Source organism: Pinus tabuliformis, chromosome 3_2 (genome assembly GCF_031772625.1).
Source record: "Pinus tabuliformis cultivar Carrire ecotype Pingquan chromosome 3_2, CPIR1, whole genome shotgun sequence".
In the NCBI taxonomy this organism is placed as follows: Eukaryota; Viridiplantae; Streptophyta; class Pinopsida; order Pinales; family Pinaceae; genus Pinus; species Pinus tabuliformis.
Window position 1 is genome coordinate 717,593,817 of NC_142302.1, and position 10,497 is coordinate 717,604,313.

Consider the following 10,497-nt stretch of genomic DNA (forward strand, 5'->3'; position numbering starts at 1 on the left):
AGCAATATATTTGTTAGCTTTTGGCCATAACAACAATGTTTAGAATTTCTTTATTTGTTGCTTTTGACCACAACTTTCTTTTGGCCATTAACACTTATAAATTTCAATTTAAAGAAATAAAATGTGAGAACAAAAATTTGAAGCATTAAACTCAAAGGCTGGCAAGATTGGGAGAAATAATCAAAAAAAGAAAAAAAATGTCAATTTTGTTGTTAATTAAATCATTGCATATTGCTTTTGTGGATAATCAATTTTGATTTTGATCATATGGAATGTTTGGGTGAAAGGACAACAAAAGAACACATTCTTTTGTAAGAAAGAGAACGCAAAAAATAAGCTATGAATTGACACCTTCGGAATAATATATGAAGGTTGACATTGGTCAGGTTATGTGACATCATTTATTCAAAAAGATTGAATAACATCATACTTGAACAATCAATCAAGGATTACATGAATTTTAAGCAGTATAATTCTACTTGTTATAGAATTTTGCGGGTGGAGAAAAGCAACAAAAAGGGGCCATTGTAACACAATGATCACTCAGTGTAGGGTCAACACAAGACAACCACCATTTCCAATTTCCAAACCCAAATATATATCGCATACCCTATAGTGGGGGACACTGCATTGTTCAAAACAAAGCATAAAAAATTTGTTTTCATGTTTATTTAACCAATCCAACCATTGCTTTTGAAGGAAGATTAGGACACTTGAGGCAAGAAGAAATCCACCATTCACGATGGTTGAATACATTGAAAGAACAATAATATATCATCTTGGCCATTTAGGTAATATTGGTGCGATACACTAATCAATTGAGTAGTTATAAAAGGAGATTTTTAGGATTTAAAAAAAAATAAAGTGGTTGAATAAATCAAATATATAAAAGTAATTTTTAACAATACATTGAAAAGTAGAAAGTGGGAAAAAAGAAGTACCCCTTTTTGGCGATATGTTTCAAATAAATTATAGAGTTTTAATTGAAGGATTAAGGTGTATAAAGGGAGATTTGAGGAAAAAAAAAGTGATTATAAAATCTTTTCTATAAGAAAAATGGGTATTACAAATATAGTACCTATGTACCAAGATTAAGTGAAATATTGTAGGATTTTAATGAAAACAAAATGGAGCCCAGTGATGAGAAAGGAAGATTTTCTAAAACTTAGAAAAATGTATTTTCATGTCACATAAACTCAAAGGTGTTAATTATTCAGTATTTTATGCTTAGTACAACCACTTATTACAATTCTTCTTCAATTAGCAATCACTTTATCCAATATAAATTCAATCTTCTAGCAACAATAAGCAATTGTAGATAGAACATAAAACCAATGCACAATAGAAGACATCCGAGAACAATAGGACATAAGATTTTGGTCAAACACCAAGGAAAAACCCCACAAGGGGGAAACCCTTCCCAAATTCTTGTATTAGATTGTCATCAAATGTTCAGTAAAGAGATACAATGTTTAAGTTCATCAACAAAGAGTCAAAGTTCAATAACTTTGACTATCCAAACCAACCAATCAATATCCAGTCAAAGATGAGCTAACAAGTGAAATCTAATCCAAAGTTAGTCTACAAATTGGGTCAAATTCAACAGCAACAATCGTAGCCTTAATTAGTCAATGGTCAACAGTCAACAATCCTCCAAACAATTTGGTCAAAGAAGAAGCAAATTCGACCTTCCAAGATCAGTGAAACCAAGTTAAAACAATCAACAAACTCCCATAGAAATCAGTGAAAAATCGTTGACATGCAGAAACCTTCAGCGCAGACTTGCAGTCAACATGGGTCAAAGTGCCCAAAAATTTTCTGTCAAACTATCCTTGAACTCAACCTCCAAAAATATATCAAAATCCAAGTCAAAATGAAGTCTTTTCTTCCTTGGCCAATGCCGGTCAAAACAATCCCAAACAGAAAGTCAACGCACCAAAACAGAAAAAGCTTCCTTCCCTTTGCACGTGTGAAGTCAACCTACAATTTCAAATGTAGTATGAACCAATCAAGAGAATAGAGATGTGTGTGATGATGATGCAAAGTGATGTGGCATGTGGTTTATTTATATGAGGTGGAGGACCCCCAATTTGTCCTTTAGGTCGACCTGTACTTTTGTGCACATGTGGGTTTCATATTAAAAATAATATTTTTCCTTGACCAAATTAAATTCTTCCAAGGGCTAGAAGGTTCTTCTCTGGATGAGGAAGGCTTCCCAATGGAGGGAATTTCTCCTTGGGCTGCCAATATGAAGGAATTTCTGATTGCATCATAAATCCATATCAAATATCCTATCATCATCATCGTTGTATCATATCATGTCTTGTCTTTTCTCATCTATTGAACACTCTCGAACCTAAAGAAGAAGAATCATCATAGGGGAGCTTCGGCTACCACCCTACATCTAATGTCAATATGTGAGATACAACTTACCTTGAGAGGTAAGGACCACACTCTATCTTATTAACCAATGACAATAGGTGAGATACTACTTACCATGAGAGTTAATCACACATTGTCCTATTGCCTGCTAATCTTCCCACTTTGATCCTCAAGAATCAAGTGGTAGAACACCAACATCCCATCACTTGAGCGAGATACCACTTACCATAGATGGTAATGATCACACCCTATCTCAAGTATCCTCACCCATTGGCCAGATGGGTGGCAATCCCAAGAAGCCCATCTTGTGGGTAGGATGCATACTGGGGTATACTCTATCAAGATGGTAGGGGGAGATACCTACTTGTCATAAGTGACAAGGATCACACACACACACACCCTACAGTGACAGTAGGCAAGATACTACTTGCCACAAAGGGTAAGGATCACACCATATCCTATTGTCCAGAGTTCCCTCAATCCCAGGAGCTCTACAGCTCAAGTCCTCTCCCTAGCAGCTCAAACATGGGGGAAGAGAATAGCTCAGTGTTCTTGACTAGTCATGACCCTTCCCCGGAGGCTCACATCTATCAGTCCAAGCTTCTCTTTGAAGATCAAGAACTTCCCTTTCAGCAAAGCCTTGGTAAGAATATATGTTATTTTCTTGACTATCGAAATGTGAAGGAGTCTTACAGCTCCTCTTTGCACCATGTCTCGAATGTAGTGATATATGATCTCAATGTGCTTGGACTTGTCGTGGAACATGAGATTCTCTACCATTCAGATCCCACTCTTGTCATTGCAATATATCACTCGTATCCAAAAATTGTGCAAACAACTCTCCAAAAAGCATCCTCAACCATACTACCTCACAGCTAGCCATGCTAGCAGCAATATATTTAGCCTCAACCATACTAAGGGAAACAAAATTTTGTTTCTTTCTCATCCAAGATATCAAAGCAGATCCCAGGCTAAAACAACATCTTGAAGTGCTCTTCCTGTCAACAAATTTCCTTTTTAGTCAACAACAATGTATCCATGAAGTCACACATCACTGACATTGTATCTTAGTCCAAGATTGATGGTCCCATGTAAGTATCTTAGCACATCCTTAGCAGCAAGCCAGTGTGCATGGAGAGGCTCAGTCATGAATTGACTCAAAGTGTTGAAAGAAAAACATATGTTCGGTCGAGTATTCATGCAAAACATCAGCGCCCCAATCAATTGTCGATACTCAGAGGGATTTGTCAAGTCAAGTCCTGCAACATCTCCACATAACTTTTTGAAGTTCATCTCTATCAATGTGGCCATAGACTTACATTCCACCATTCCAAATCTTTCTAGCAGTTTCACAACATATTTTCCTTGTGAAAGGAAAACTTCACTGGGCCTTTGCCACACCTCGAATCCCATAAAGTAACGTATCAATCTGAGGTCTTTCATTTCAAACTCAGAGGCCAGCTCCCTTTTTCACTTGAAAATTAGAGGCTCACCATCTTTCAAGAATACTACGTCATCAACATATAAAACTAAAATAAGGGTCATACCTTGGACCACTAACTAAAATAAGGGTCATACCTTGGACCACTTTGAAGTAGAGGTTAAGGTCAACATTGCTTCTTGTAAATCCAAGCTTCACTAGGTAGCTATCAATACGGGCATACCAAGCTCTAGGGGCTTCCTTCAATCCATAGAGTGCCTTCTTCAACTTGCAAACGTGAGTCTTCTTGTCATGCACTTCAAAACCATGTGGTTTCTAAACATATACTTCTTCTTAGAGTATTCCATGAAGAAATGCAACCTTCACATCCATCTAGTGAAATGTCCATCCATAGCTAGCAACAAGAGCCATAATAGATCGAATAGTGGTATAGTGAGAAACCGGTGCAAAGATGTCATCATAATATTCTCCCTCTTTTTGGGAGAAACCTCTGGCCATGAACCTCGCTTTGTATTTCTTGATACTCCCATATGCACCATGCTTAATCTTGTACAACCATTTTGAAGTCACAACAGACTTGCCTTTGGGCCTTAGAACTACTTCCCACACATCATTCTTCATTATAGACTCATATTCTTTAGCCATTGCATCCTTCCATACTTGCTCTTTCGCTTCTTCTTCAAAGATGGGAGGTTCAACTTGTATGATGGAACTCATAGGTACCACATAGCCCCAATATTGGCATCGCATCTTCCTTTCTCTGAAGGTTCCTCTAGCAATGGCATGTCTCTCAACATCTTGTAAGGTGTCACAAAATTATAGAGGCCTTTTCCTAGTAGGAGGGTCACTTGGAGGAGGATCCAAGGGTTCCGTATAAGGTTCAAAAGGATCATCAACAACTTCATTCTCGAGTTTCGACATAGAAGGTCTTCTTAGAAGATCATCTTCCTTATTCTCAACATTGGTAGGAGGAGCAGGAGGAGAAGGAGTATCTCTTTCTTTCCCAAGGCCATCATCTTCATTGAATGTCACATCTCCGCTAAATGTTATATTCCTTTAACTAGGCACATATATTCTATAAGCTTTAGAATTTTCACAATCTCCAACAAATGTACCTTTCTTCCCAGTAGCTTCCAACTTGTTCCTTTTGTCCTTCAGCACATGAAAGTATACGGGGCAACTAAAGATAATCAAATGACCAACATCAGTCTTGATACTTGAGAATACTTCTTCAGGAGTCTTGTCACCGAAGGCTTGATGAGGAGTCTTGTTTTGAACATGGACCATTGCATTAGTGGCTTCTCCCCAAAGGAATTTTGGTAGCGTCCATGATAGTTTTGTTCTTCCTTTCAGCTACACCATTTTGTTCGGGATTATAAGGTATGATGATCTCCTTCTTGATTCTAGCCTTCTTGCAAAATTCAACAAACTCATTTGATGTGAATTCTCCACCACTGTCAGACCCGAAGATTTTGATTCTTTTCCCTATTTGATTCTATATCAGTGCCTTGAATTCCTTGAACATATAAAATTCTTCATCCTTGTGCTTCAAGAAAAATATCCAGTTCTTCTAGGAGAATTCATCCACAAAGATTATATAGTATAGGTAACCCCCAAAATATTTTATTGGCATGGGTCCACATAAGTCATAATGTATGAGTTGTAGAATTCCTCTTGACCTAATTTTGCTAGAAGGGAATGGTCTGTTTGTCTTCTTTCCACTTGCACATCCCAGACAAACTCCATTGTGACTTGCTTGAACCTCAGGCATTCCAGAAAACATCCTCCTTACTTTAGGTATGGCTTCATAGTGAACATGGTCAAACCTTTGGTACAATAACGCACTTTGATGATTTTTATCATGCACCAATTCTCGCATCGGTCTTCCATTGACTCTATAAAGTCCTTCAATTCTTGATCCCAAGGTGAATGCATCCCTCATGTGAGATTCCATAGGCCAAGTAAGGACCTTTCCTCTTATGAAGGAAACTCTCATCCCTTTGTCTTCCAAGGAAGATATAGATACAAGATTATTCTTTCATCTCAATATGTAAATAACATCTTGTAGATGTGTCATTTCACCTTAATCCAAATGAAATGAAACAAAACCAAATCCCTTCACGTGATAAGTAGAATTGTCCCCAAGAATGATTTTCAAATTTGTCTCCCTCTCAACCAGACTTGAGAGGACTTCACGATATGTTAAGTTATGGTATGTTCTATGCTTATAAAAATTTACTTCTTTTTCTTATTATATTCCACAGATTAGCAATCACATGTACATAAAGTAAAGTGCAGATAGAACATTAAATGATCGACAAAAAACAAGCCAAGACAAGAGACACAAGATGTGGCGGCTAGCCAGGGACAAACCCCACAATGTGTGGGGAAACCCTTTGATCAAATCTTCCTTTATCTTCAATAATTCAGCAGAGAGAAATAGTACAATAAATATGATTCATATCAGCATTAGCGACGTCATTATCAAACTAGGGTAGACGATATCTCACAAACCGACCGTCGGATTGACTTCATTCCACCACCAAAAGTTGCGGCTTCCAGAGGAGGTTCAGATGAACCTACAGGAAGTTCCAAAGAGGAGATATTCTAGGCCACGCAGGTCATTCTTTACTTCTGCAGTTGCAGCTGCAGTTTCAGCAGTTTCCGGCTTCAAACTAGGGCAGTTGATATCTTGCAAACCGTTCGTTGGATTGACTTCATTCCACCACCAAAAGTTGCGGCTTTCAGAGGAGGTTTAGATGAACCTAAAACGCAGTTCAGATGAGGAGATATTCTAGGCCATGCAAGTCAATCTTTACTTCTGCAGTTGCAGCTTCAGTTTCAGCAGTTTCCAGCTTCAAATGTGTGAGAGAGAGACCCATTTCTGCGCAGTAGAGAAGAGACTCATTTCTGCGCAGTAGAGAGAGAGAGATGTGATGAGAAGAGTGAGTGCAAATGAGGAAAATTCCTCTTATATTTATACACAACGTTGGTGTTTGAATAGATGCGACTGTTGGGCTTCTGAGCCTACATGAGTTGTAGGTCGGCTTGATAATAATTCCATAATCAAAATAAATTCATATCTCCATGAATACTTATCGGAATCGGATGATCTTTATATCAATACTACACCTCTCAACGAGAGGAATCTAATAAAAATATTATCAGCCATGAATAAGATGACCCACATGAAGTTTTGCCCTGGTTACCAATTTTAACACTCCCTCTCAACCAGGGAGAACTTCATCTGCAATCTGTCTATCGGTCGTTACTATTCATCCATCAAATGTACTGCCCTGTACAGCCTGACCCTTTCCCTACTCTACTCTATTCTGCTTGTTCTGCTTTGTCTTGTTCTGCCCTGTACTGATCGATACTGTTTTGCTTTGTTCTACTATGCTCTTGCATTGTTCTTTTCTGCTCTACTTTTGTCCGAATTATGAAGAAGAAAAAATGATCGAGGATGTATCATACTGACTCAAAGTCAGTCTTAGAATATGTACCACTGGTCCCAGACCAGTCTCAACCAACCCGAAGTCAGCGTCATAGTGAGTACAACTCCACTGGTCCTAGACCAATATCATCCTCCACTGACTCAAAGTCAGTCTCAGAGTGCGTACCACTGGTCCCAGACCAGTCTCAGCCGACCCGAAGTCAGCTTCATAGTAAGTACCACTCTTACCACTGGTCCCAGACCAGTATTGCAGTCTTAGAGAGTGTACCACTGGTCCCAAACCAGTCTCAACCGACCCGAAGTCAGCGTCATAGTATGTACCACTCTCACTGGTCCCAAACCAGTATTGCACTGACACAAAGTCAGTCTCGGAGTATGTACCACTGGTCCTAGACCAGTCTCAACTGACCGAAGTCAACGTCATAGTATGGTACAACTCCTACCACTGGTCCCAGACCAGTATCGCAGTCTCAGAGAGTGTACCACTGGTCCTAGACCAGTCTCAACTGACCCGAAGTCAGTGTCATAGTATGTACCACTCTCACTGGTCCCAAACCAGTACTGCACTGACACGAAGTCAATCTCGGAGTATGTACCACTAGTCCCAGACCAGTCTCAACCGACCCGAAGTCAACGTCATAGTATGGTACAACTCCTACCACTGGTCCCAAACCAGTATCATTGATCCCAGATCAATGGAGGTCATCCTAGCGTAGGGAGTACGGTTGATACAATGATGCATCCATCAGTACTACTATGGTCCCTAACTTCATTTCCCTGCTCATTGGTCAGATGACAGGTACTTCCCATGAGTCCCAAATTGCATGGGTAGGATGCCTCGACAGGAGAACTAATCAATCTTGTCCTCATAGGAGAACACATCAATCCTGCTACAATCACCATGGAGAACACATCAATCTAGGCCGTCATGGAGAACACATCAATCCAGGCCTCACAGGAGAACTAATCATCCTGCTAATCATCCTGCTACACAGGAGAGCGAATCATCCTGTTCCACAAGAGAGCGAATCATCTTGTCCCACAAGAGAGCGAATCATCTTGTTCTAGTGCGCACCACCAGGGGAGGGTGAGTCACCCTGTGGTCGTACGTTGCTCCAATAAGAACCACAAGCCCTCTGAGCTCCCAGAGCTCAATGTATGTGACATGCAAGACCCTTGTACAAGGGTTTCTTGATGACTCCAAGTCGTTTGGGAAAATCACAGATTAGATCTTTCCTTGGGGCTTTGACAAGGTGTATCGACCTGTACATCATTTTAATGCGATGGAGCCTCCTTTCTCATCGACTTACCATATCCCAGATGATGTCTATCTACTGGAGCAATTGACGAATACGGGATTCCTCAATAATCGAATCCCACCTTTGGTTGTTACAGAGAATCATAGTGGTATCCAATATAAATCCAAACAGCTCACTAAAGAGCTTTCACAACCAGACTGCCTCACACGAGGTCATGCTAGCAATAATATATTCTGCTTTGGCGGTGCTCAAAGCCACCGACTTCTGCTTCCTGCTCATCCAGGATATCAAAGCAAATCCCAAGGTGAAACAACACCCGAAAGTGCTCCTACGGTCCACCACACTGCCTGCCCAATCAGTATATCCAAGTAGTCTCACATCTCCGGCAGTGTATCTTAACCCATTGTACCACGAAGATATCTCAGAAGATTCTTGGCAGGCTCAACTAGATATGAGCTCACAATGCTAACTGCAAAACATATGTTCGGATGGAGGTTCACTAAGAACATCAATGCGAATGAGTTTATGAAACTCAGAGGCATTTCCCAAATCTGGTCCAACATCACTACCATATAACTTCTAAAAGTTAAGATCCTCGAGGTAGTCACAGGCTTGCAGTCCATCATACCGAATCTTTCCAATATCTTTACCACATATTTTCCTTGAGATAGGAACATTTCCCTTGGCTTTTGCCACACTTCAAGTCCTTGGTCCTTCATTTCAAATTCAGAAGCCAACTCCCTCTTACATTTGTGAATGAGAGGGTTTGCACCTGTTAGAAAGAGGTCATCCATATACAACACCAGTATGAGAGGCTTGTCATCTTCAACCTTAAAGTAAAGGTTAGGATCGGCTTCACTCCTAGTGAATCCTAGCTACATCAAGTAGCTATCGATCCTCTCATACCATGCTCGGTGTGCTTGCTTCAACCCATAGAGAGCCTTCTTCAACCTGCATACATGATATTTTCAATCAAATCCTTCAGGTTGCTCCACGTAGACCTCTTCTTTGATCGAGCCATGTAAGAACGCAGTCTTGACATCCATCTGATGTAGATTCCATCCTTGTGAAGTGACAAGGGCTATGATCGAGCAGATGGTCGTATATCTGGCAACAGGTGCAAATATCACATCATAGTCTATACCTTCCTTCTTGGAGAAACCATGAACAACAAAACGATCCTTATACTTTCCGTACTTCCATCTGCTGCATGCTTTATCTTGTAAAGCCATTTGGAAGTAACAACTGTCTTGTCCTGGGGTCTTGGAACTACTTCCCAGACATCATTCTTCATGATAAACTCATATTCTTTGGTCATAGCATCCTTCCATACTTAATTCTTGACGACATCTAAGAATGATGAAGGCTCAATTTGTATGATCGTGCTCATGATGGTCAGGTATCCCTGATACCTGTTAGGTTTCTTACTTTGACGGAAGGTTACTCAGGGTGCAACATGTCCTTTAGCATCATCAAGTATCCCCCTAAGCCATGAAGGCCTCTTCCTAGAAGAGGAAGGCTCATGTGGATGAGGATCAATCAGATCCATGGGTTCTTCTACATCAGGCATTGATTCATCATCTTTTTATTTCGGTTCGCTGGTGTTGGCTTCTTGAGAGCTCCTCAAAGTCGGAAGATTGTTCACCTTGCTAAGAGCCATATCTTTGTCAAAGGTGACATCATGACTAATTATGACTTCCCTTAGACCGGATACATAGATTCTATAGCCTTTAGTATTTTCACCATAGCCCACGAAAATTCCCTTCTTTCCAGATGCACCCAATTTATTTCTTTTCTCTTTCGGCACATGAAAATATACAGGGCTTCCAAAAATTCTAAAATGAGAAACATCAGGTTTCTTACCAGTGAAATTTTCTTCAGGAGTCTTGGAACCCAATGCTTGATGAGGGCATCGAATTTTGTACATATACGGCAGTGTTTGTAGTTTCAGCCCATAGAAA